Raw genomic sequence first — 27,655 nt, forward strand, 5'->3', positions numbered from 1 at the left:
GGTGACCAGTGACAAGACCCGAGGGAATGGCCTGAAGTTGTGTAGGAGGTGCTTTAGGTTGGGTATTAGGAAAAGAATCTTCACCCAGAGGGTGGCTGAGTACTAGAACAGGCTCCCCAGGGAAGTGGTCACAGCACCAGCCTGACAGAGCTCAAGATGCATTTCGACAATGCTCTCAGGCACATGGTGTGATTCTCAGGGGTGTCCTGTGCAGGAATAAGAGTTGGACTCGATGATCCTGATGGGTCCCTTCCAAGTCAGCATACTCTGCGGTTCTGTGACCGGGACATGGCTTGGGCCCAGGCCTGGCGGGGGCTCCAGGACCCCCTTCCGCCGGCCCCGCTGCCCGGGGGAGGGAAAGAGGGGGCGGCCGGCGCCGTGCCCGGGTGAGCGCCCCGCGCGCATGCGCCGCGAGCGCGGCGCCCCCGCTCGGCTCCGCTCGGGCCGCACTCGGCTATTTCCGCCTCTTTGTTTTAAACTCCGGGCCGAGCCCTTTAAATCCCCGTTTTTTCTTTTTTAAAATTTTCTCGGGAAGGGGAAGCGGGGTCGGTGTTTCCCTCCGCCTCGCGTTTCCGACTCCTCTGCTCTCTGCCCTGCGGTGGCGCCCGGAGAAGGACGGGCCGGGGAGCGGAGGGTCGGCGGCGGTGCGGGGAGCCCCCGCTGTGGCCCCGAGCGGCGGCCGCGCCCCCCCCCGTCAGGTCAGTGCGGGGCTGGGGTGGGGGGCGTGGGGGTCCCGGCCTTGCCCCGCCGAGGGGCTGGAGGGCAGCCGAGGGGCTCGGGGGCGGGGCGGGCCCGCCGCCCCCCCGCCCGTCTGCGGGGTATTTGCGGTGTGGGCTGCGGGATGAGAGGAAGGGGTGTGGGGGTGCGGGGCGAGGGTCTCCTCCACCCCCACGGGCTGGGGGGCTGCGGAAGAGCGGGCCGGGGGTGGGGGGGGGGGGGGCCGAGCTTGAACTTTCGGGGCGGCAGCGGGGTGGTCACAGGCGGGGTCGGGGTTCTGTGGGGTTCCTCTCCCGAAACTGTCAGGGAGTCCCCGTGGGCCGGGGGAGCGTCTGTCCCGGTCCTGCTGCGTTTGCCCACCGCCGGGGAAGGTGGGTCTTGGCTGCTGGGGGCAAGGAAACCCGGGCACCTCCCGCCCCACCCGTTCCTACCCTCGGGAGGAGTTGCCGGTTCTGTGGAGGGGCCTGGGCAGGGGACAGAACTCCACGGCTTGAGGAGAAAGGGTCTCTTTGAGTGGAGGGGTGAAGATGGCGTTTCCAGTAAGCTGGTGATAGAGGGGACACGTCCCTTGGGTGTGCGACTTCAGCCGTGCAGGTATGTGGCTCCAGTGCTGTGTATCTGGGATGTGAAGTCGTGACAAATAGGAAATGAATTGATACTCATAGGTAAGGTATAGCGGCTTGAATTGTTTTAAAGTCTAAGAACAAATATACATATATGCACACACACACATATATATACACACATATATGTATTTGGTATTAAGGAATCTAGAAAGTTTTCTAAACCACTGAGTTCTAGTTAGTTGTGGTGTTGTCACATTTGGCCTTTTAGGTTGGTCACTTTTAGCCTGAAAAGTGCTAAAAATGTTCTCTGTGGAAAGTTTTGCATGTCCCGAAGTTAATAAGGCTCAAAGGAGGTTTGATTACTGTGGGTTATCAAATGCTTGGATGTTTTCTTGCTGCTTCACATACTTGCATTTTCTCCCCTTTTTTTTTTCTTTTTTTTTTTTGGTTACAAAACTGTTTGTGCCAGCTTTCTGTCAAGTCAGTTTAGACCCTTCCTGCTTTCTGTATGAAATGAATGCCTCTGAGAAACCAGTTCAAGAAATTCTGGTTTGTTACCCCTACATGCTCTGGAATGTTCTGAAAATATTTTATTTGGTATTTTTCGAAATAATGCTGCATATTTTCTTCCAGAGTTTCACCAAAGAATTAAGTTGGTGGATGAAAAGCTTTGAATTAAAACAAAACAAAACAAAAAAAAAATTGAGGTGAGCCTTTAAGGAGCATCCCATATATGTGTCCTTCATTCTAGACTGGTTTTGTTTATACAGAATGAACAATTAAGCATATGTTAGGTATGTTGTAATGAGTCTTTTTAGTACTAGATAGTGTACTGTTTAAAAATTATTATTGGTTATTTTTGGGTAGGATACTTGTGAATTTTTGTGTTCATTCTTTTAGGGGCAAATCAGATGAGAATCTCAACTGTGATACTCATCATGTATCTCAAAAAGATGCTCTGCAATTCATAAAAATTCTTTGGTAACAAGGTGAATAAAACCAGAAACTTTGTGCCCTTTCAGTAGCTTTACTATTTCTTTTGAAGCTATAATTGTAGACATTTTATAATGTGTTTAAGGGAATACAGAAGCTGTGCAGAACCAAAGGTACTTAGTGAAAACACACAGGATGCATTAGAAGAGGGTCAGGTGACTGTCTAGAGATGCATAGGTGTACTGTGACAGAAAACTCAGAAATAAAACATTTCATAAACCACTTTTTGAGGAAAATCTACTGGATTTCTTTCTGCAGGCTGATCTGGCTGTTTTGATCTTGTTACTCTGCTGTCACCATAGAAAATCAAGACTGAACACTTGTAAATGTTGTAATAAAGTCGACTTAAGAGTTTGTAATTATCCTCGCCTAATACTAATGCCAGGAATGGCAGAAATTAATTACTATGGTATGAAAGATTTCTGCTACTAAGAGACTGTAAAGTACAGCTTTTAGTCGCTGCAGCTGTCCTGCTCTTACATCTCCTGTCTGCTTATGTGAGTTAGAGCAGGTCATCTCAAAGCTTTATATTTGAGATACAGGTAAGTTTTCTCATCAAGAACCATTCTACACTTACTTTAATAGCTTTCATTTCTTTTCTCCCATATGGCCGTTTAATCTAGGTGGTGTGGCCTTTTTAGCTTTTGTCATGTAATGAACTCCCAGGACTGATATAATTCTGGATTAAATTCCTGAACTCTCTGGGCAATATTGTGAGAAGAAGTTGAAGCATTTCCATTGAAACTCTTAAGTGGAGCTGCTAAGCTCTAAGCTGCAAAGTGGATGTATACATGGTGTTTTGAAAAGCACGCATGTTTATAGCGTCTCACTTTACAACTACTGTCTTAAGTTACGATACTAGTTTACAAGAAAGTGTAAGGACATCTTGCGTTTTATAAAAGAAACATTTTCTCTACTTTTTTGCTTTGGAGCTATTGTTGTTTGGCATGTGTGTAGTAACTTAGTAGTTACTAAGTGGAAGCTTGTTTTGATAGTAGTGTTTGGAGATGCCGTTGATTTTAAGACTCTCAGCATTCCTGAGAGTTTATTAATCTGAACTCTGGTCTCTTTTTGTCAGTGCTACTAAAGATGTTTAATGATGTTTGAAACTTCTCTAATTTGCTAGGTTAGGTTTGCTGTCATGTTTAAAGGAAATGTGGAGGAAAACCTTCTCAGGGCAGTTTGACTGCAGTAGGTTAGAAGCCAGGCCGAAGCTGCCTACATCTTTTAGCTTACACAAGACTTATTTGGAAGCTCTGTCTTGAAGTAGTTTTGTATTCCTTACACCTCCCTTTTTAATATACAAGCTTGCTATATTAGACTGGAAGTTTAGCTAGTATGTGAAAGTCTTGTATATTGTACAAGAGAGAGAAAAAAAAGCAGGTTATTCTGTGTTAGAAGCAATCTTATCTATTGTGGTATGTAAGAGTTTCATTGCTAACTGAAGAAACACTATAAATAGTGGTTTGTTTTATAATTGCTCTGAAGAGCCTAGAGAAAACTGCTTCTATTGAAATTCATAGAATCATAGGATGTTTGGGTTGGAAGGGACCTTAAGGATCATTTTGTTCCAACTTCCCTGCTGTGGACAGGGACACCTCCCACTAGACCCAGTTGCTCAGAGCTCCATCCAAACTGACCTTGAACACTTCTAGGGATGGGGCATCCACAGCTTCACTGGGCAACCTGTTCCAGTGTCTCACCACCCTTACATCAAAGGACTTCACTGTAATATCTAATCTAAACCTCCTGTCTTTCACTTTGAAGCCATTCCCTCTTGTCCTGTCAGTACATGCTCTTGCAAAAAAATCTCTCTTGTAGGCTCCCTTCAGGTACTGGAAGGCTGCTGTTAGGTCACCCCAAAGCCTTCTCTCAGCCTTTCCTTGTAGGAGAGCTGCTCCATCCCTCTAAACATCTTGATGGCCTGCTTCCAGACTCACTCCAACAGGTCCCTGTCCTTCCTGTGCTGGGACCCCAGAGCTGGATGCAGTGTTCCAGGTGGGGTCTCACCAGAGCAGAGCAGAGGGGCAGAATCCCCTCCCTCCCCTGCTGCCCACGCTGCTTTGGATGCAGCCCAGGGCACGTTTGGCTCTCTGGGCTGTGAGTGCACATGGCTGGGTCATGTCCAGCCTCTCATCCCCCAGCACCCCCAAGGCCTTCTCACAGGGCTGCTCTCCATCTGTTCATCCCCCAGCTTGATTGGCTCGCCAAGGCTTCCAGATCTGGGTGCAGCTCTGAGCTGTTGCTCAGGAATCCCTGAGCTTGGGAACCCCCCTGCGCAGCTTGATCTAGTGCTCACCCCCACAGTTAACCTCAGTTGCTGCTGGTGATGCTATCTCATTGACTGACTTAAAATTAGCTTTTCTCAAGTTAATTCTACTGAATAAGTGCATCTATACTTAATTCAACAGAATATGAAATTGAAATACTCAGTGTGGTGGGAACTAATTGGACTGAAAGCCTTATGTTCTGCTGAAAGTTTGATTGAAGTTTGTAGAGACCTGAAGTCTTGCAATCATAACAGAGAGCCAACATTGTAAGAACAAATAAACCAGCAGTGAGTTCTTCAGTGACACTATTTTCTTCCCCCCGCCTTTTCTTTTTTCTCGTTAATCAGAAACAGTACTTTAGACTAGGAACTTCAAACTATATGTAGGAACTTAAGGGTCTCTTTATTCCTTTGACAAACACAACACATACTTTTCAAAAGTAGGGGGTGGTACAGATCATTAGAAGTAGGGGGAATGACGAACTCTGGTGAGCTCAAGTTACTTGTTCTTTGTGCCAGAAAATTATTGTTCTCACAGTTATGACTGCCTCTTTCAAATCACAATTATAAGTTGATGGAGCCAGTGGGGGAAATTGTTGAGGGGGTGGGGGGTGAGAACTGGAGCAAATCAAAGTATGTGTGGTGACATTATGATAATGTAGGGATTGTAAGGAAGAAACAAGCAAGAGTGAAAATCAGTCGTTTTTGTAGTTTTGTTGCCAGTAGAAGAACTTAGTTCTGACGTTATTTTTCATCTCTGCAGAGTGGCATAGAGAAGACTTACTCTCCCTACAAACATTTGTTTCAGATGATCTTAAGATATAACTATTTTTTATTCTGAATTTTTAACTCAGAGTAACTTAGAACTTCGTCTACATTAAAAAGGTCTGTGTTCTGGCAGCAGTAAGGATCCTTCTTGTGTGATTCTGAGACTGTCCTTATTGCTGGAAACTGTTGCTTTATGAATAGCCTGAGTTCATTTTAAGACAGAAAGCATCCTACATATGTTTGGTGTCAATGAGAAAATGCTGTATAGTATCAAACAGAATGAGTTTCATGTTATCTGCTAACTTGCAAATGGCTATCTTGTGAAGCTTTTCACTTTTACTTAAGAAGGTTTTTTTCTCTCTACGTAACCAGACAGCATACATCACTATTTTTATATATAATGCAAATTTTGTGTGAATTATGATGATGTTATGCTCCTACAGGTCATCTTTGTTATTCTTTTGCAATATGCATGCAAACAATATGGCGTTTGTAATCATAAATATCGTTTTTTCATGCAAATGTGTCAGTGCAGTGTTTAATGAGTCTTCAGGTAATGTGTTATGCTGTACAGTTTTTTCTAGGTTGTCACCTGAAAGAACAAGCTGAAAGATACAGTACAGCTGGCTAAATTATAAATTCTTTATGAATAATTATATCTGACACTTCCTGTTGCATTTGAGCTATTGAGTACACAGATTGGCATAATAAAAGCCATGGGTCAGTTGATTACTTAGTTAAGGGACATTGCTGAATTTGTTTTAACTGACTAGGCAAAATGTTTTTATGATAAAAAATGATTTGTTGTGCTAAGCAGTGGCAATCAGTAGAACAGATCTGAGGAACAGGATTTTTGTTTTTCTTTTTCAACGTAGGACCATCCTTTGTTCCTTCAGAGTGACTTTTCCCAAAAATCATTTGGATATGGATACATTTGGAAGCTTGAGCTCTGCCTTGGCATTAACATCAAAACAGTCTGGAATCTTAACTCCTGCATTTCAGATGATTGTATTTCATACTTTTTCGTTGTGATAATAACTGGATTTTGTTTAATTTACCTTTTTTTTCCTAATATATAAATTATGTTCTAGACACAAGGACTCAAATATTAATTTCAGGATTCAAAATAGGAAGAGGTAAGGGAATTTTTTACGTGCTGTTTAAGTACCTAATCATGCACTCTGTTGAAGGTGTATGTACCCCTGTTCCTACATCAAATTATTTATATTCCAGAGTGTAACTTCTACACTGTATCTGTTAAAGATACTTCTGTATCTGTTAAATAAATCTGTATCTGTTAAAGATACTTCTGATACTATTTCATCACTTTAAGAAAGGGCTAACACACTGTATTCAAACCAGTCTTCTTAATGCTTGAAATGTTTTTCTTTCCATCTTGGAGTTACTCCTTTCCTCTGAGGTCTGGGCCCCACACCAGGGTACAGTGCTTGCCTGATGGCTTCTGTCTGTATGTAGAAAAGCCCCCCAGCTGCAGTGCTACAGCAAGTGATTAATCTTTCTCGCTTTAGCATTGTACTAGTTGGTAGTTTACTGTCTGTTTTTTAAGCTTTACTGATCCTCTTTTAGGAAAAAGCAAGCATAACTTGCTAAATGCTCACTTGAAATTGCTCATCCACATGGGCAAGTTGCTCTTGCCCTGTGCAAAAGGCAGCACTTGTGGAAAAGTTTTTTGGTGTGGAAAGTGTAGTAAAAAATTACACTCTTGAACGAAATCCATGGTCTTAGTGATAAACACCTTTTTTAGTAACATTTGCATGGATTTATTTAATTTGTTGAATGAAATAAGTAATTAAACTATCTTTTCCTGTAGCAGTTTCCTTAAACTAATTGCAAAGTAGACTTCAATCTTAAATCAATTTATGCTTTAAGACCATGCTTTTTGTATTGGGTTGCCATAAGATGATGATTACGTCACAGATTTTTAGTTAAAATATAGGCAAAAGAAAATTCTTCTGATTTATGCTTATACTGTTCTCAGACAAATTGCAGGTGCCCAATATTTTTCTCTTTTTCCTTGAAAAATTCATATATACCTTTTCTGTGATTGAAGTGCTGTGGTAATAACATTTTACCAAAAGTTTCAATCTAACTATTATTGAGTAGGATGAGTTTAATTGAAATGCTTTTTAATAACAAATATACTTGTTAATAGTAGTGTTATGCTTGGTAGTACCAGAGTAAGTAATTTATTTGCATACCAATTTATTAATTTTGATTTTCTGGTCTTGTACTTCCCTTTGTTGATTGACTAGAAGGAGGTAGAAATCCCTCCCAAGATCAGGTTATTCTGCAACAATTTCAGAAGACTTGTGTTTGTATTAGTAAAATACTTAATTTGTCATTCTTTCTTTGACGACTGGCCACAGGAAAAGTAGCCTAGACTTGTATAGGCTTGTATCAGGTGTAGTGTAAAGGGCACCGGACCAATTAAAAAGGAGCCTGGGTGGAGCAGTTTTCTTCAGTTCACCTTCTTGCTTATCAGAGTCTTTCAAGCCTTGATAAAAGTCACCAGAAGCAGCCTGCACACTGATCCATGTTGTATTAAGTGAATCTTGGCACTTGAAGGTTTCATTTCATTATTTTGGAAATACATAGATGTAAAAAGTACTGCATTAGTTGCAGTAATTTTTAATGTAACATTTTAGGGATAATCTTAGATATTGCCACTGGAAATTGTTTATCTAAGTTTGTCTGCTCTATTCTCTAACAGTTATTCAGATTATGTAAGGTTATTTTACTCAGACAATAATAGCTCTTGGGTTGTGTGATTTATGATTTTATGGCTAAAAATGGCTTGAATTTGCACAAAGTTTTGCAGATACAGGGGGAATAATATCTTGTTTTGTTTCCCATTGGTTTTGGTGGTTTTGGCTTTTCTTTTTTTTTTTTGGATAAAGATGTATTTTACCATGGCCTTTTTTTCTAATTTACTGAATTTATCAATGTCATGAGTTGAAAATAATTGTAGGACTAATTCTTTATATAAGCTATTCTGTGATCAAATATATAAATTGATTACTGTCTTCAAATACAGTATTTTTGCGGCTTCCCTTAGGGAAGAGAAAGTACATCCTGTCCCCATGCTTTAGTTCCTCTCTCCATTACTTCACCAAATGGGTCACATTACTTTCATAATGGAACTTGATGTACACTTCCAAAGCCACTGTTCTGTCAGAGCATTTGTTCTTCAGTCACAAGCATTAGTTGGCAATGAACTGGATTTGTGGAGGTGTTTGGAAAGTGTCATAGATTTTTTTTTTTAATCTTTAGAATGGGAAATCTAGAGTATATGTGAAAAGTTTCTGGAGTCCCCTTCTGTAGCTTCCATTATTAGGCCTGATGTTACCATAAGATATATTCACTGTAAGAGTGAAGACAAGGGAAAAATGAGCTGCTTTTGCTTCTCCCCCAGATTCCTTAGCCATTTATGGCTTCCCATGGTAAGTAACCTTTTTTTCGACTTACTCATCCATTATCACCATCTGCAGAATTCGACAATTTTAGCATTCAAATGGAAAAAAAACCCCAAATTCAGCTCTTTTCTCCCAACTTTAATCCAAAACCAAAGGAATGAACTTGTATCATTTTCCTTGAAATGAATTCTTTCTAGCGTGAAGAGATCTGCACATGGTAAATGCTGAGACAAGAATTCTTTCAGATGCCCAGGATTTGCAAGAGATCGCTGGGAGACATGGTCCTTTCTGATCTTGTCAGCCAGACTTTTACTGGTTTGTTGTATGTTTGTTGTGTTGATGAATGTTGTGTTCTGAAGAATGGAGGGAGATAAGTGTCAGTGTATATGCCATCTATTAAAAAACTATTACATATTTGATAAAGTTGGTAAGTTATTTTGGTTATCTCTTATGGCATAGTTCAGTCACCAAAAGAAGATCTCTTGGTAATTGCAGAGAAGGACCAAATTCAAGCCTACAGATACTAGTAGCAGGCTGCAGTAGTTAATGACTAGCACAGAAAAATTTTCTTCTCTTTTTACTGCATGTCATACATCCATTTGAAATATTTTGTAGCATTTAAAATTTGTTGTAGGAAGCAGTAGGGGTCTATGAAAGTGATTTTGCTTTAAAAAATTCCTGGGGTAGTTTAAAAGTCTATCTGGAATACAATTATTATGGTAAGTGGCAGAGATAGTGTTTATTTACTTATTCCTTGCATGGACTGTCAGACTGTTTAAGCTGAGCCTTTTCAGAGAGTGGTTTCTTTCTGCAGTTTTTGAACAATTTCTGTCAATGTGCAGCTGAAAAGTTTTGGTTGGTAGTGGGTATCTCTTTGAATGCTAATTATCAATTCTGTAAGTTCAGTGATACTGCTAATGATGGATACCTTTTCATACAGAATGAATAAAAGATAATTATAAAAAGCTGTAGCTCATCAGTGAGTTGCCGCTGCTTTCTGATCTTAAACTGTGGATTAGGAAAGTTTATCAGTATATCACAGAATCATTATGTCCATGTGAAATGCTGTCATGACTCCTCACAGCATAAAATCCATTTAGCAATTATTTGTCTTCTTTCATACTAGTCTTCCACATAGGTGTCTCCTTTACAAAAAAAAAAAAACGAAACAAAAAGCAACAAAACAAAAAAACCCAACCAACCAAACAAAAAAAGGAAAGTTGAATTACTGTTCCATTCTTTTGCAGATTTTATTTTTTATTAAGTCTGTTACTTTGTTTCACCTGTCTGTTGTGCTGTCTTTTTTACTCGAAGTTGGCAAGAGCTGGCTGGTTATTCAGTATCTGTTCCAGCTTCTTTATTTTCACTTACAATTTCCCATTATCTATAAAAGTTGACATCAGTGTCTTGTTTTAAGGGATTCTGAGAAGTTTTGTGGAAAGATCTAAGTGCAAAACAGTCAACTCTTTTTTGGACTAAAATTAAACTGTTCCAGAGACTGTAGGGTACCATTACCAGGACTGGATAGGGAAGAGCAGTTTAACTTTTGCACTGGTCAAGTATTTGTTTTCTGTATTTGTGACTTCAGAGAGACAGGCTTCCGTTTAGCAAAATGACTATAGGCAAGGCTGAAAAGGGAAACTTCTGCTAGCTGGAGTATGTGAGTCTTTTGTTAGTGTTGCAGCAGGTGCTGAGGTGCTTGTAAGAGAAACTGGTAACCACATACTTCATTCAGTTAAGCAGCTGATATTTGGCAATTTAACAAGTGTTTCCTTGGCTACTCCTTCCTGATTAAAATATAACTCTTACTGAACATGAGGAAGGAAATACAGACTATCATTTTGACAGATCTTAATAATGTATGCTGTTAAAACAGCACATCGTCTGTCACGCAGTTTGGTGGATGTAGCTCTCCTTACACCTGCCTTTTTTCCTGAAGAGTTTCTCCTTGCTCTTCCACTGCATTAAGCCTGTACTGCCATAAAGTTGCTTTCATCAGTAATTTGTGCTAGTATCTGTTAAAATAAGCACCTGATGTGTAAGAAAGTTTTGCTTCCAGGTAGCCATCTCTGGCAAGGGGAGTGGACAGTACCAATCAGTAGTTTCTAAAACTGCAGAAGTGAGTTTGTCTAGGCTCTTGCACAAGTGAAACTAGCCTCATGGTGAGATTTTGTTGCTTTAGTAATTTAGACCTTTCATCTCCTGCATACTGCCAAGCAAATTTTCTCCATTTTAGATAAACCAGCAAATGTCACACCACGGCAGTGATTAGGTCACAGCAAAGAATTCAAATGTAAGTGCTGAAGCCTCTCATGTTTTTGTTGTCCACTGTAGGCAGTGTTCTTCACTGACACTGAAAGACAAGATAGTGATGGTATAATGGTGTTGCTCTGCTTTTTGGTTAGAGTTTGAAGAACTATCTGTTAATAATGACTTCGATGCAAAGTTTGGAATGATTGATATTCTGTATGTACTATCAGGTTTTCTTGAGCTGTGACACAATATTAGATTATGCAATGAAAAAAAATCTTAACAGTTAAACTTCACAAATCTTTTCTTTCTGCAGCATTGACAGTGAAATATAAAAACAAACCCAAAACCCACAAACCAACCAACAACCTGAAACAAAACAATCAACAAACCTTGAACCAAAACCCATCAAAACAGAAAAAGTTTTGATAACAGCAGATATTTTTTCTGTGAAGTGTCATTTCATTGTGGAAGATAATGCATCTTTTTCTATTGCTAGACATTTAACTTCTTCCCTTCATTCCTACATGCCTGCAGAACACCAGATCTAATGACGACAAAGAAATGAAAATAAATAGAATTTGAGGGCTTTAAAGGTATAATTCTTTCTACAAGTGTGAGTTTTCAAACACTCTTATCCTGCTGATAATATTTTGAGCTGGAAAGTGGAGTCATCCTCATTGCTGAAATCGTTCAGACTTGGAAGTGTAGTAGTTGTTTTACATGATCACACATAGCAATGTAAAGAAATTTCAGAGATGCCACACTCATGTCTCTGTAATTATTTCATTAAGCCTGCCACAAGCATGAGCGGAATCTTTCCTTCATGTAATGGAACCGATCCCAAGTACAAACATAGTAAGACAAATTCAGAAACATGAAATGTGAGAAACATGGCTGATGAAATTAGTTATGAGTGTCTTCTGTGTTTTGGTAGAAGATACTTTCAAATCTCTGTGCTGAGTGCTGGTTCCAATGGATACAGCAGAACCTAATTGCTGGAAGGTTGGAAAGGTTTAAAAAAAACCCTCCTGAGATGGCTGGGTTAGTCGTTTATGGCTGCTCTTAATGTTCCTGTTCTGATTTAATATGGTAAAAGTGGTATGTTCAGCATGTCAAAATCAGCTCAGAGCTTAATAGCTAGAGTTTTACTGTATTGGAAGAATGTGGTTTTGTGCTTATTGCACGAGTGTAGGGTTTTTTTGCCTGGTCTTTATAGTCCTCCTTTGTTCAAACTACTATTTTTCACTTTCCTTTCTATTACCTGTTAATGTGTCCATTTCTTTCCTAATTCCTCTCAACTATTCCTTCTACTCCAAGCCTACAGGTTTTTGTTAGTCTAATGGCAGCCTTCCTTTTAGGCTGTTTATATTGAAGGCTTTTACTTGAGTGCAGTAACTGGCATAGGTACAAAGGGAGAAAAGGAGAGTTCTGTTAGGTTTGATTTGTCCAGGTTGCTGGTTTTTCCCTGTCTTTGTAGGGTTGTCAAGTGCTTATTCATTGCCCTTGATTCTGCAGAACACAGCTGGGCCTAAGGGGTGTTTTTGCACAGTTGAGGAATAGTGTCTCACATTTTTTGGACAGTTCTGCTGCTCAGTTGCGGGCTGATGGAAATGGCTTTTGGACCTTCACTACTGGCTGTCTGCTGTCTTTCAAGGGATGTTTGTCGCGTTGTGAGTGGTACTTGAATGAAAGACTTAATCATGAGAAATATGTGCAGTACAAGCCCTGTGGGGTTGACACTGAAGAAGGGTCTGCTAGAGTAGGAGAGGATGCTGCTTCATGACAAGTGCACACTCACTAATAAGTGATGATTTTTTCCTGGTATATTATTTTGCTTGCAGTGACTGACAAGTGTGGCTTTATCCCAACTGTTAATGGGTTAATATATCATTGAAATTATTTGTGTGTCTCCTTGTTAAAAAGGGGAAGCTTTTAATAGTGTATTCTAGCATATATTTAACAAGGCGAAATCTTCCAGTCTTTGTAAATCACACATAAAAGCCTCTTGTGGTTTAACCCCAGCCAGCAGCCAAGTAGATCCCTGTATTATCAACACTGTTCAGCACACATCCAAAACACAGCCCCATACTAGCCACTGTCAAGAGAACTAGCTCTGCCCTATCCAAAACCAGCAGATTCCACTTGTTATTCCATACCATTTACATCATGCTCAGGTCTCACACTGTTCAATACAAGCTCATGAACCACCACCCCCTTCCCTCCCTTTGATAAAATACCCAGATGTCATTCCCTTCATCTGTGGACCACTCCTGCAAAATGCCCATAAAATATCCTTTGAGTTTATTTACTCCATGACTTTGGGCTACATCTGTTATGGTAGTCACTCCAGATGGGAGAGGTGGTGTGTTATATGGAATTACTGGGCACCAAAGCCAGCTCAGATTGTGTCATTGCTGTGCTTGGACTTCTTGTAAGGCTTCTCCTCCATTGGTTTGAGTAGTTCCTGTTATATTTAGTCCTGTAACGTACAACTCAAATAATGGATTGTAGTAATTTAATGATATATCCATGATAATCTCCACACCTGGTCCTTTTGGATTTATAGGGTTGAATATTGCAATGAACTCCTCTTCTTGTCCCCAGCCTAGCTGCAGCAAGGGGTTCCTGTTATACTCCACCATTAGTGTAGTCCGCATCGTAGTCCTCCCCAAGCTGCAAGGACACAGCCTGCTTCACCATGGTCTTCACCACAGGCTGCAAGGCAATCTCTGCTTCCCCTACTCCAGTGTGGGGCCCCACCAATGGGAGACAGTTCTCCTTGAACTTGTCCAGTGTGGGTCCTTGCCATGAGCTGCAGCTGTTCATAAACTGATCCAGTGTGGGTCGCCTGTGGAGGTCCTGCCAGCAAACCTGCTCCAGCATGGGCTTGTCACAGGGTCACAGCCTCCTTAAGGCACTCACCTGCTCTAGCAGGGGGTTTTACATGGGCTGCAGGTGGATCTCTCCTCCATGATGGAAGCGTTCACGCCTCACAGTCTCTTCAGCTCAGCTTCAGACTGAAGTTCAGCCTCTCAGCAGAGAAGCACTGAAAACAGCAGCACTACCCTGGCCATTTGCCAGCCCAGGCACACTGACATGGTGTTACCAAAGTGTTCCCAGGCACAGTTCAGTAAGGCGAGGAACAGCACAGCAGTACAGAAAGCAATGAAAGTGAAAAGTGAGCACCAGCAAGCACTAGGCTCTTAACGCGTCAGGAAAGCAAGCCCCATGGCAAGCACAGGAGGCTGCTGTTTACCAGCTAAACAGCACTAACAGCTATGTATTCAGTCTGATAGATCCCAGTGGAATCTGTCATTATCTGGAACCCTTTGTGCCCCACGTCAGGTGCAAAAAAGGTTCAACCAAGCCCTGAGCAGCCGCTCACCCGCTCCCCCAGAGCAGAATGGGGGAGGGAATCGGAAGGGCATGCTCTAAAAAAACTCATGGGTTGAGATAATGACACTTTAACAGGGAAAGCAAAAGCTGTGCACAAAAGCAAAGAAAACGAGAAAACAAATTCACCACTTCCCATGGGCAGTTGTTCAGCCATCTCCAGGAACAGGGCCCCATCATGTGTAACTGCTACTTGGGAAGACAAACATCATCACGCCAAATGTTTCCTTTCTTCCTCTTTCTTCCCTCCCACTTAATATACTGAGCATGATGTCACTTTAGCAATTGTATTTGTTCTGAGAGAGGACAAAAGGTGGAAAATATTTTGAAAACGGAAGTTTCAAGGCTTCAAGTTAAGAATTGAGGGAATTAAAGGCTGAAAGAAATGGAGGACTGAACATCTGTAGGTGGAAGGAAAAACAGCTTCTGTGCTCTATTGGTTAAAATTCTGCTATAATATTTAGTATGAAATAAATAATGCAAACTATCAGGTTTGTTTTCACATTGTGAGAATTGTGTCTAGGTTAAGAAAGCTGCAGCAGCAAGAGTTCAAAGGAGACTGAGTGTGTTGTATCATTGCTGCAGTTTATATCTGAAAGAGCTGAATGTCAGAACAATGGGAGAAGTGTGTGAACAGAGTGCACCTTAAAGTCCTCATAGGCTTTCAGGAACAAAAGAACGATTTTGCAAGGCTCCTTTATCATTTGAATTGTATGGTATGTAGATAGCTAATGTTATGTAAGTTACTGGCTGTAGATTTGAATCCAGAAAGAATCCAGAATACCTGCTAACCACTTGAAGGTTGTGAGGCAATTCTAGCAACATTTGCTTGTCTTCTGTTCTAGCAGCACAGAGGCAATCATTGGACAGATCAATGAAGTTGAAAGCTTTAGTCACAAGATTTTTTTAACCGAAGGATATGCAGTTTCTCAGGCCCTTTCAAATCTTTGTTTGATTAATTAACCACCAAGTGCTGCTATCTGGGCTTAATCTACATGGGAATGTGAAAAAGTGATTGCTGGTAAAATGTGCCTTCAGCACATTACTGAATTGTAGCACCTTCCTACTTCTTACCTGCTGGTAGCTTCTGGCCTCTCACTACGGATTTCCATTTTAACAGCCACTTTTTTACTGTTCTGCCAGTGTACCTGGACCAGTAAGTGGAATCAGGTGACTGAAAACCTGAATTTTTAACAGCCTTTTAATAAAAATCAAGAGGAATTGTCTTATGACAATTATATGAAGATTCTTCCTCTCTTTTTCAGAAACAGTTGATAGAGTTGTTTCTGATAGAGGTCTGTGACCACCTCAGATGAAAGATAAAAAAATCCTAGCACTCAGGTTATCATACAGTTACTTACTAGGGATACACATTTTTCTTGTCTTTGTTAATAAGTGGTTGATTTCTGGGGTTGTAAAATTGCATTTATGTAACTAGATGTTTTTATTGTATGGTTAGGATTTCTCAACAACAGAAGTCGAAACATACATGTGTAAGTGGAAGGAGAAGGGCAAAGATCACCAAAGCTTAAAGATTTTGAGGAGTTGATGGCACAGGTCCATAAGGCTTCTTGCTTCTTTGCAGTAAACCTTTCAAGCCCTGGTTTTCTTGTCTGGATGGAGTCAGGGCAATCAGTTCAAATGTACACCATCAGTTCAAATGACAACTGCAAGTTATTTGTTGTTGTGAGTTGCCCATCTGTTCTGCAGAGGTCTTCATAATGAACACTACAGTCTGTTTCAGTTGTGGTTAAGACCTTAAATTACTTTCTCTGAAGTGCATGGATATTAAACATTCAAAAAAGTGATGTGAGATCAGGTAGTAAAATCTCACTGAAGATTTTTTTCTTCATGAGATTCAGGGCTGGTTTTGATCTCAGTTTTAATTACTGGAAGCCAGGGATCTCTTGGTCTCTTGGTCTGTGTGAAAAAAAAAGTGCTTTTTAAATGACTCTAAATTCTCAACAAGGAGGATGTGGGAACATAATCTTCCAGTGTATGACAAATGCGTCCATAACATTTTGTCAAGACTTGATCTGGGATAGCAATCCAGAGTCGTCTTCAAAAGCCTCCTGCCTCTAGCAGTGATTTTTGATTTCTGATAATGAGCCAGATTTTATTTAGAGAAGGTCATAGTGTGTTCATTACAGAAAATGAGTTCACTTCTGCAATAATGCTTTGCTTTCATAGTATTTTAAGACTTTAAGAACTTTGACACTCTAAGATTGCTTCCCATTTTTATCCATGCTTGTAAATGCATGTTGATTGGAAATGATCTTGTGCCCTCAGCACTAAAAAAGGAAATAGCAGAATGTAAAGTGTAGTTTGAATGTAATTAAATCAGTGATTCTTTGTCAGAAGTTGGAAAATGTTCAGTAGGATAAAATCTGGCCAGACAGATGTTTTTATTCAAGCTATCTTGCAGAGGTTTATTTATCTGTTGTTGTACAAATACTCTTCTGTGTCCTTGTATTTGTTACTTTGTTCTTAGGACTGTGTCAAGACCTTGTTATGAGCATCTCATGGTCTGAACAATTAACCAGGTTGTAATTGGAAGAAGGGTCTGGAAAGCACTTAAAGTAAGAGTTTTGAAGGAAGTGGTTTCACAGACTGTGGAGCCACACTAGTGGTGTGTTGCTGCCAAACAAAATTCAGTTTCCACCGTGCAGTGCCTCCTCTTTGCTTGAGCATTCTCAAGTTCTCTGTTAACCTTCTTGTGGGTAAGTTAATTAAGCAGTCCAGCAGAAGACCATCTACAAATTTGAGTCATTCCCAAAGCATTCCTAAGCTTTGAAACCACCTTTCTGGAAGATGCTGTTTTAATGTGACTCTGTTAGGAGGTGCTTTGAACAATATAGTGATGAAATTCTAAAGTTCTGCTAATCAAGACAAGCTAGATGTCAGTTAAGAAAACATGTTTTCTAATGTAAAATGCAGCAAAATATTTTTCTTGCAAGGAATTTTACTGACAGTGTAATTTATAAAAGCTTTTCTAAGCAAAAGTTTCATTAACTAAATTGTATTTTAAATGTATACCTTACTAGTAGGACTTTGTGCACATGCAGGTATTATACAATAAACCACAAATACAGCAGTAAGTGAATTTGATTTTAAAAAATCCACCAAAATAAAACCAAAAAATAACTGCAGTACTTTAGAACTTTGAGACCATCAAATCACGTTTTTTTAGTTGGATTATATTACAAATGCATCAGACTCTCTTAGGTTTTCTGTTACCATGTGAAACATCTGCTCTGAGGCAGTGTTTCCTCATTTTCTGTTGCTGTAGTTCTCTGTTTATGCCGCAGCTGCCTAAGCCCTACCAGAATGAAATGGAAACGGCTTGCATTTCTGTTACGTGATTTCAGATAGATACATTGAATGCTTGCTGTTAGTGAAAGCAACTGTGTCAAAGTGGTTTCTGTGGAGGGCAAGGTACTGGCTGGGCTGAAATACAAACTGTAGGTGTTTGCATGTGAAAGTCAAGTGAGTTTTAAAAACCATGCCCTCCCTATTAACAGATGAGTGCAAAAGTTACGAAGAATAATTCTTTGTCCTATGACTTCATATTTAATACCTTTTTTCCTGGAGATGGTACTCAGTCTATTGGGTGTGTAAAAGAAGGGCATAAACTTCTTGGCAATAAAATTTCATCCTATTTCTAAATGAGCTTAATAGTGTAATAACTGACATTATAGTTAAGTACACATCCCTAATTTCAGTCATACTGAGTACAAGCACAGCAGCCAAAACCAGTATAAGACACCATGTTTTAAAGGTGTTTTCAAAACCTTTCTGTCTTGCCCTTTCTTTCCCTCTCCTTCTGTGCTGCTGACTCCTGCTCTACCCAGTGCATTACTTCTCTCAGAAGTTAAAAGGAGTGAATGACTTGGAAGGCTGGAGCTAAAAGTGAAAGAATCCCACTTCCCTTAGTAGCTGTCACTGCAGGTACAACAAAACTTTAAAGTTTTTGTGCTGTTGCAGTAGGGCTACCTCATATGCTCTCAGTCTGAGTCTCCAGATACACTGCTGCTCATTGCAGATCTTTTGCCAGACACTTTTCCTCCCAAGATGCTGAAATTCAGTTCAAAAGCTTGGAATTCTGATCCCAGTGATTAGGGTCTCTTGCTAATGCAGTTCAATATCTTGCATCTGAAATTTGGCTAGTTAGCCAGGTGCCTCCTAATGCCTGATGAAGAAAATGTTGATGTGGGAAAAGCATGTCTAAATTATAGGAATTCACAGTGCTAAATATCTCTGTATTTTTGTGGTAGTATGCTTACTGCCATTTTAAATGTCATTCTGGAAACCTTGAAGAGTTTAATAACCTTTTTTTCCCTTTATTGAGGTTTACAGATTAGCTTTATGATATTAATACATAACACCAATCCAGTTTAGGAACACTGTAGCATGCTGCTTTTGAGATGACTATTTGGAGACAAAATAGTGAACCACTATATTAACAAACAAACAAAACTCCAAACCCTAGTATCCTAATAGACTGCAATAAAATAATGGGAAAAAATTAGCCATTCTGAAAGTACTCTGAGAACTGGATTAATCTTGTGTTTTGTACATTTTTGGCTAGCTACAGGAACACATAGTCTTTATAATTAGTGTTTCTTTCTCTAGGATGAATGTTTTTTTCCAGTAGTCAGCTCTTCTTGCTGCTCTTCTTTTTTTTTTTTTTTTTTTTTTTTTTTTAATCCTTTTTCTGTTGTAACAGCAGCAGTCTTTGGGTTAGTTTCAATACATTTTGAATATTGATTTTAAGATAAGACATAATTCTACAGTGAAATTTGTATTGTAACTTACAAGCTTAAGTTAAAGCACTGTAACTGCACTTACTGTAGCTTTTTAAGTTAATACTCTGAAAGAAAACTGAAAGTACTTATAAAAAATCTCATATAATGTATTACTTTATGTTCATTATCATGTTTTATTTCTGATAAGAAATGCCTACCATCTGTTGCCACTTGAAAAGCTTCCTATTGATGAATTATGGGAATGTGATCTCTTCCATAATAATACTTCCAGTGTGTCTTGGGTGGATGTAATACATATTTATCCCTTGTCTGACTCTTAAGAAATGTTGAGGCAGTGGAAAAAGTGGAGGAGGAAGGATATGGGGAATAACACACTGGGGCTGACAGTTGTGATGGTAGGTGGGAAGCAATCAAGTAAGTAGGCCAGGTTGTTGCATTTAGTGTGTATGTACATGTTCCTTACTTTAAAAATCTGCCATTCTCTTACTTTTCACTCTTACTGCTCTTCTTCCTAAACAGAACCTTTTAAAATGCCAGCTCTGATTTAGTGTTGGTGCTTTATACATATTAATATAAGGCAATTTTTAATCATCATTGCTTGACGTCAGGAAAACCTTAGTCTTGAATTTCTTTGCACTGTGTTTGCTTTTGCCTTCAGAGCTGAAGGCAGCTAATTCCAAAATCTGTCTCCAGCTTCCTATAGAGAAGCGGGGTGCTTAATTTCTCTGCTCTGTTGAATTCCCATTTGTACCTTTTAAAGGCACTTTCATTTTCTTTCCTCATGACATAGTCCTGCAGCAAAACTCTGTAGTGGGCTTCTATAGTAAAGATTTGGAGAGGTTACAGGTGGTCTTTATGAGAGGGGTTTAATAATGGTTGTGCTGCAAGTCAGAGTTGAGGGTATGACATTGTTTGCATTTGGTTTTCTGCAGCTGGCATACTGAGAAGAAAAAAAACACATTTATTGTCATTTTCCTGAATTTGCTGTGACCTTGCTGTATCAGAGGCACCATCTTAGAGAAACTGTAAAAGCCTGAAACACTGTCTGGATCATTTAGTTAACTTCACTTTTATCTCCACCATCTCCCACTGTCTTTAAGTAAACAAACAAGGTGCCTGATTACATTTCTACATTATCTGAAGTATAGGAGTATTACAGATATTTAGGAACATTTTTCTAAAGCCCACTTAACATAGCCCTTAGATAGTCTGCACATGTGGTTTCTTTACAGTGTATCTTTAATTTAAAGAACTCTTTCTGGTTTTCCCTTGTCTTGTAAGTAACAGTCATACAGCCATCTTAGATCAGGATGTGATAGGTGAATATAGGAAAAACATAGGGTTTTTTTCAATCATACTGTGTTCTGATACTTGGTCCAGTTTCATGCCATTCTTCCTTAATGTGTTCATCTAGAATTGAACATTATTTCAGAAGATGCAGTACTAGTGGCTTACAACATTGCACTTGCGGGCAGACTGGCTATTTAAGTTGGCCCATGATAGGTTCTGGGTTAGTCTCTATCTGATTATGGCTGCAGTAAATAATGTTTGAAGCTTGTGCTTTCACATGTTTGGACGGAAGGCACTGTCCATCTGTCGCTGGGGGGGTTTTTAGACTGCTAAGTCTTGGCATCTATGAATTCAAATCTACAATAAATCAAATGAAACTCAATATTTATTGAAAATTAAATGTGAAAGTCAGTGCAGGGATTATGTCTTTCTTCTTGGAAGTGTTCTATTATGCTATTGGTAGGTGAAGATGTAGATATGTTTTTAAAGTAGAGTTAAATACTGTGTATAGCAACTCTATTCTTGCCATTTTTCTGACAAATAGGTGTTTATTGTCTTTAGTTGATTTTATTAGAGGAATAACAGTTACTTACTTCATTTTCAATATATCTTCCTTAATTTAGTGCTTTACAAGCATCTGTTGTCAGGTGAAAATTTGAAGAACACTAACTTTGATGATTTCAGTATTTGTTTATCTCTTTGGTTGCAAACACATTGATGGATCAGTTTTGAAACCATTTTTAGCTAAAATTTGACAGGCAGTTGCTTGACTGTTCAGGAATCTAATGTGGTAAATTAATTTTAATAAAGACTCCAAATCTAAGCAATGTATAGGAAAAAAGATTGAAATAAAACCTTATATCAAAATGTCACTGTATTCAACCGTGGTATTAAACACATGTCTAGGTAAATGAGGTTTTTAAGATACTTGGCAAACTGAGATTGAATGGTTCTTGTTGTTGTTGTTGTTTGTGGTGATGGCTTTCTGGGGGGGGGGGGGGGGTGTTAAATTTATTTTTAATATATTTAACATTTTAATAGTACTTACGTCTTGTGAATTTTCTAAGAAAGTTAATTCCTGTGACAGCTGGGAGGAGGTGGTGTTTTATGTTCCTCATTTCACTCTTCAAATTGAAATGACAGAAAATGTTATCAAAATTTATGTGAAGGGGTGTGGGACCCAGTTTTGAGTCACTCAGTCACTTAGACTTCAACTTCATTGCTGTTTCTCCTGTCTTAATGAAATCCTTCTTTTCTTCATTATGCCTTTTACTAATGACATGTAAGACAGAAATTTTGAACATCTTTGTGGTTTTGACAATTTACTGCAGAGCCTATTTAATTTTCTCTGGACAGAAACAGGTGTTTAAAGGAGAAGTACCAGATAGATCAGCCTCTCATTGTACCATAAAAGAAAACACATGAAAATACATGAATAAAGAGTGGATGGGTAGACTTAATGCTACTGTGTCCTGATTATTGCTTCTACTTTATCTCAAACATTGTGTCAATTTTTACATGTCATTTATCATCAATGCTGTCTTTTACTTTACATTGAAATGAATGAAATCTTTGTAAAAGTGAATGTGTTTTGCTTTGGGGTGAATATTTCTTAAGCCACCTTAATGCAACTCTTATTAATGGTGTGAATACACCTCAGGTAGTTTCTCTTTAACCAGTTAGTCAAGTCTCCTCAAGAAAAGAGACAAGTTCTCTTGAGTGTAATAGATTAAAGAAATAAATACTACATGGTTATTTTCAAGGATGTTTTCATGAAAGTGGTGTGATGTGGAAGACTTCTTTGTTTTGTTATTACCTGATAGCTGACATTACCATTAATCATGGTCCAAGTTTTCTAAAAGAACATGGCAAACTTAATTTCAAATCAGTTGGCTAAAGGTCCTGTTATTTGTGCTTTGGTTGACTTGCAGCTTTTTGTCTTTTGATCATGAATGTGAAATGTGAATTGGCTAGGGAAGAGTAAGAATTTCTAGCCTAAAAATATGTTTAGCATAAAGCTTATCACTGAATCAGGCTCTGGGTAGCAATACTGAAGATCAAGTTTATACTTACTATGTATAGGAAATTTTACTACAGAAGTATTCAGATAGAGCTTACTTGGTTGCCTGGTGGTTGCAGGGAGGGAGCTAAAACCATTTCACTCATTTGTTTAGTTACAGAACCAAGACTAAAAATGAAAAAAAACAAATCAAGAAAAACTAAACAGCCTTTTCAGTTACCAGCTCACATAATCACTTTAAAACTAGGATCATAAGCTTTGATTTTTAAAAAAAATTCTCCAGTATTCTTGTGGCAATAGTAATGCTCTCATATAAATTAGAAATTCTAATATGTTTGTGTCAAGGATGCTTTCACTTGCTGTGTGCAAAATAAAGTGGGTTTTTTGTCCTTGGCTGGTTTTTTTGGGTCTTTTTTTTTCCTTTTTGTGATGTTGTCTAAACTGTGATTGAAACAAATAAACTTAGATTTGGGGAGTATTTCAGGGAGAAAAACGTGGTAGTCTAGACCTTTAGTACTGACCCAGTGTTCTTCTCCTACCACCTTCCCTTTTGTTTAGTTGTGTTCTCAGGCTTTGTGAATGTGTTCTGTAGGCAGTGTTCTTGGAAGCAGTACCTGTGACACAAGCATGCAATAATACGAGATACTGGGAAGAAATCAGTAACTCTTCTGCATCTGCTTATAAAGTTATACCTGCTAAAGAAAGTTCCCGATTTATTAAGGAACAGTGAAATGTCCCAGCATCCCCACCCACCTTGTCCTCCCCAAGTACTGAGATATGTTAAAACAAAATAGGTGTTGATATTAGCTTGCAGTAGGAAGGCATAGGGACTGTCTTTCTAGTGACTTCATGAAAGGTCAGTGCCTTCCGATAACTTTTATATAGGCCGTTTGACCTAGTTTTTAATCTTGATTGACTGACCTGATCTCCTTCAGTGACAAGATGACCTGCTTAGTGAATGAGGGAAAGGCTCATCTTGTTTATATGGACTTAGTAGAGCTTTTGGCACCGTTTCCCACAGTATTCTGTGGGAGCAACTGGCTGCTCATAGATTGAATAAGTGCACTCTTTGCTGGGTAAAAAGCTGGATGGATGGCCAAGCGTAGAGACTGGTGGGAAATGGAATTAAATCCAGCTGGCCATCAGTCACAGGTGGTGTTCCCAAGGGTTTAGTATTAGGGCCAGTTCTATTTAATGTTTTTATCAACAACCTGTACCAGGGGATCAAGTACCCCTTCAGTCAGCCTGCAGAAGACACCAAACTGGGTGGGAGTGTTGATCTCCTGGAGGGCAGGAAGGCTCTACAGGGGTATCTGGACAGGCTGGTTTGATGGGCTGAGGCAGTGGTATGAGACTCAAGGCCCAATGCAATGTCCTGCCCTTGGGTCACAACAACCCCATGCAGTGTTACAGGCTCGGGACAGCAGTGTCTGGAAAGCTTTCCAGCAGAAAAGAACCTGGGGGTGCTGGCTGACACAGCCAGCAATGTGCCCAGGTGGCCAAGAAGGCCAATGGCATCCTGGCCTGTATCAGTAATAGTGTGGCCACCACGACCACGGCAGGGATTGTCCCCCTGTACTCGGCACTGAGGCTACACCGTGAGTTCTGTGTCCAGTTCTGGGCCCCTCACTTCAAAAAGAACATTGAGGTACTGGAGCAAATTCAGAGAAGGGCAACAGAGCTGCTGGTGAAGGGTCTAGAGCACAAATCCTATGAAGAGGAGCTGAGGGAACTGAGGTTGTTTAATCTGGAGAAAAGGAGGCTTGGGGAGAACTTCTCACCCGCCACCTGAGAGGAGGCTGTAGCCAGGTGGGGGTCAGTCTCTTCTCCCCAGAAGCAAGTGCTACAAGAAGAGGAAGTGGCCTCAAACTATGCCAGGTGGGGTTTGGACTGGATATTAGAAAAGATTTCTGTGCCTAAATAGTGGTCAGGCAGTAGACCAGGCTGTCCAGGGCAATGTTGGAACCCTGAAGGTATTTAAAAGATGTGTAGATTGGCACTAAGGGACATGGTTTAATGTGCCTGGCCGAATCCATAGTCCATGGAGCCGGCAATTAAAGTAAAGTAGGTGAGTGTTACTGACAAACCAGCCAAGCTCACCAGCATGGACAGGCGTGTGTGTCTTTAAGGGGGAGATGGGAAGAACAGACTGTTGGGGTGACCAAGTGAGTCTGGCTGACTGCCAGGGACACAGCAGAATCTGGAAGTCTCCATGGTGAGACTGCTGGTGAATGTGTTGTTTACATTTCTTTTTTTCTGTTTCAGGGTAGTCCTGTTTTCTGTGTTCAGTTATTAAGATACAGCTATCTGCTTTATTGAAGGTAGAGTACTGGTGCCATCTGGTGGTGGTAGTACATTCCCAGGAATGAGAAAAACGACTTGTGAGGAATTCCGTTGAGGTCTGAGAAATTGCTGGCACGATACTAAAAAGAGTACATGGATTTATTTGCTGCCTTAGCATGTAATTATGCTGTTGAATTAGGTCATAAAAAGCTGTACAAGTATTCATAACTAGTCTTGCTAGAGCAAATTTAAATCTTTTTTTTTCTTTCTGATCAACAGAAAGGTTTGTTTTTAGTAGTTTCTTTTACAAAACAGTGCTTTGCAAACACAACATAAAGGAGTTTTATTGGAGCTTACAATATTTTAAAACTCAGTTTGAAAGACAAATTATCCTCTGTTACTGCATTTTGCTAAACCCAGCTCAAACTTCTCACTGCTAGTATTTGAAGTCACTGTGCCCTTTTATAAGTGGCTTATATATTGTCAAAGTTCAACAGCTGACAAGAGTACACCTGACAACAGTTGAAATAAACAACTTTGGTATCTGAAGCCAAAGCAACCACAATATTGTTTTCTCTATCCTTCCGTTGAAAATGTGTCTTGCATCTTAAGTTGCTTACCTGAGGTAATATCCTCATCCTTGTTTAGAGTGTTGTACAGGCTGTACTGACATTGCTAGCAATGAAAATAGGGCTATGACTTCTTCTCCAGTTCTCTTGAAGTAAATTTCTGCTGATAAGTATCCTGCCCTACAGTGGAAAAACTTGCAAAAGAGGAAGGTACTTTATTTTAAGCTGATGAGGCTTTTTAATTTAGTTCATGTAGCCATTACTCTTCATTTATTGCAAGTCAGCATATTATTCTATTAAGTTACTTGTAAATAAATTGCCTTATATAGAACAGAGGTCTATATCTTCAGTCATTAACAACCTCTTTCTGCTACAAATTATTAGAATAACAGACTATTTTTGTTTTAATCCAGCTAGTTGAAGAAGACAAATTCTGTGCTTGTATTTCTTCATAATTTCTGACCTTATGACCATACAACACTTTACTTGCATTGTGATGGAAGTGTGAGTTAGACTTAGTTCTAATAACTAACTGCATTAGTTCTCTCATTACATGGTTGTGCTCACAATTTTTTAAAATTCTGTCTTTATGGAATAAGGTGTTTGCAGGCCTTTTCAGCTAGTATAAGTTGTGGAATTAAATAGAAACAGCTATTAAAATTGAACATATGTAATAGTACTTAAGATTTTCATGTTAATATTTAAATTAATATTTTAAAAGTTAATTTATCGAAATTTATTGGTCATCTTTGGGAATAATGAAACTGATGACCATAGCAAGGGCTTTATTTTTTTCTACACTTTAATTCAGCTCATTGAAAATGTAGGTTTGTCTACTGAGTTTCACCAGTGTGTAGCTACTAGCAAAAGTGAGATGCTTACGCCTGATGTAAGCCACACGATCATAAGTGTCAGATTTGAAAATTGTCTTTTCCACACTCAGTTTTGGATCTGAACAAAGTTCCATTGTTGTAATGCTTTGTTCTTTGATTGCCTTAAATACAGTGTCCTTATGAATTGAGATACACCTGTTGCTTCCAGTACTTTTGTCATTTAGCTTTGGGTGCTGTATGACTTACCTTTCAGTAATTATTCAGCAAAATTGTTATTATTTGCTACATTTAGCTGTTTTCCTCAGGCTTTCCCCACTGTGAGCATTATACTTCTTCTTTTTAATGAAGTAACATTACTGTACTATGTTTCAGCAAAAGAAAAATATGTATGCTTATCCTGTTAAAATAGCAAGGTTGTAATGGTTTGTAAATCTGTCAGGCATTCACTTCACTTCTGGATTTGTACCTGATAAGAATAACTTCCTGTTTTGCTTTACAAAGCTAGGTGGTACAAACAACAGTTACAGTTTGACAAGTTGTTAAGAGCAGTCACAGCACTTGAGAAATCCTTTAAAGAAAATATTGGTACTCACTTCTGACTTACTACAGGATCAGTACAATAATCCGCTTCCCCAGTCTTCAGCAACCATCTAGATCTAAAAAAGAACTGAACTTCTGTGTCTTTAGTTTTCATAGTGCATCACTATCACCCTGTAACTAGAACAGGAGGAGTATGGTGATGATTTAAGACCAATTTGGTTGTTGGTTTTATTCTCACAGATTGAGTGGCGCTTCCTTCTTCCACATGAACCAAAGTGTAACCTTGTCTTTTTCCAGCAGTAGTGAGGGAAGTTGCATGACAAGTCCTTCTGAAAGACTGTTACTCGAGTTTATGTTGTGATGTGCATTTGGAATGGGGATAAGCCTCTGAGCTGGTTTCTTTAGAAGCAGTGTCACTGCTCTGTTCTCCACATTTTGCTGGAGAAATAGATCTTTTAAATGACAAAGTGTTATGGACTTTGTTCTACTGTATGAGAGGCTTTCTTTCCTCAATGGGAATTTTTTTGGGGAGTTCCAGCAAAAGAGCATCTCCTGCAACTCTGCATTGCTTTCAGTTAATAGTAATTTTTTTAACCTTTCTTTTTTACTTTGAATTCAATCAAAGAAGTTCATGATGGAACTGCGAAGAGATTTTTATTGTCATTGTTCTGAAGTTTCTGTCAAGTGCTATCATGAATATCTTGTTTTGTCATTGTTTTCATTATTCCCTTAGCAATATAACAGAAAAATCAGTAACTACAGGCTATGCCTTCGATTTTTTTCAGAGCAGGAAGATGGAACTAGTAGTTCTCTTTACCTGTCTCTGTAACAGCTGAATCTTCACTGTGTGAATCAGTTAGAAAAACTGCTTCTTCTGTCAAACTTACCTATTCATGTGAGATTGTATCACCTTTAGCCAGAGAATAAAGGTCTTCTTTTTTATTATTTTTTAAAATATCAT

The 27,655-nt window shown here is 39.3% G+C and overlaps 1 protein-coding gene across 8 annotated transcripts in view; it reads left to right on the forward strand.

The window, feature by feature from the left end:
* The first annotated feature begins 439 nt into the window (after positions 1-439).
* The window catches only part of PCGF3 (polycomb group ring finger 3), a 56,415-nt gene continuing 29,199 nt past the window's right edge, over positions 440-27,655 (forward strand). For 2 of the 8 annotated variants that reach the window (XM_069001538.1, XM_069001536.1), the window contains exon 1: positions 631-698. The gene's annotated coding sequence lies outside the window, so the exon portion shown is untranslated. Of the gene's footprint in view, positions 699-1,046; positions 1,089-1,242; positions 1,312-1,919; positions 1,991-27,655 lie in introns of those variants that run through there. The other 6 variants (XM_069001543.1, XM_069001539.1, XM_069001542.1 and 3 more) reach the window with 6 other exon arrangements.

Source organism: Aphelocoma coerulescens (genome assembly GCF_041296385.1).
Source record: "Aphelocoma coerulescens isolate FSJ_1873_10779 chromosome Z unlocalized genomic scaffold, UR_Acoe_1.0 ChrZ, whole genome shotgun sequence".
Taxonomy (NCBI): Eukaryota; Metazoa; Chordata; class Aves; order Passeriformes; family Corvidae; genus Aphelocoma; species Aphelocoma coerulescens.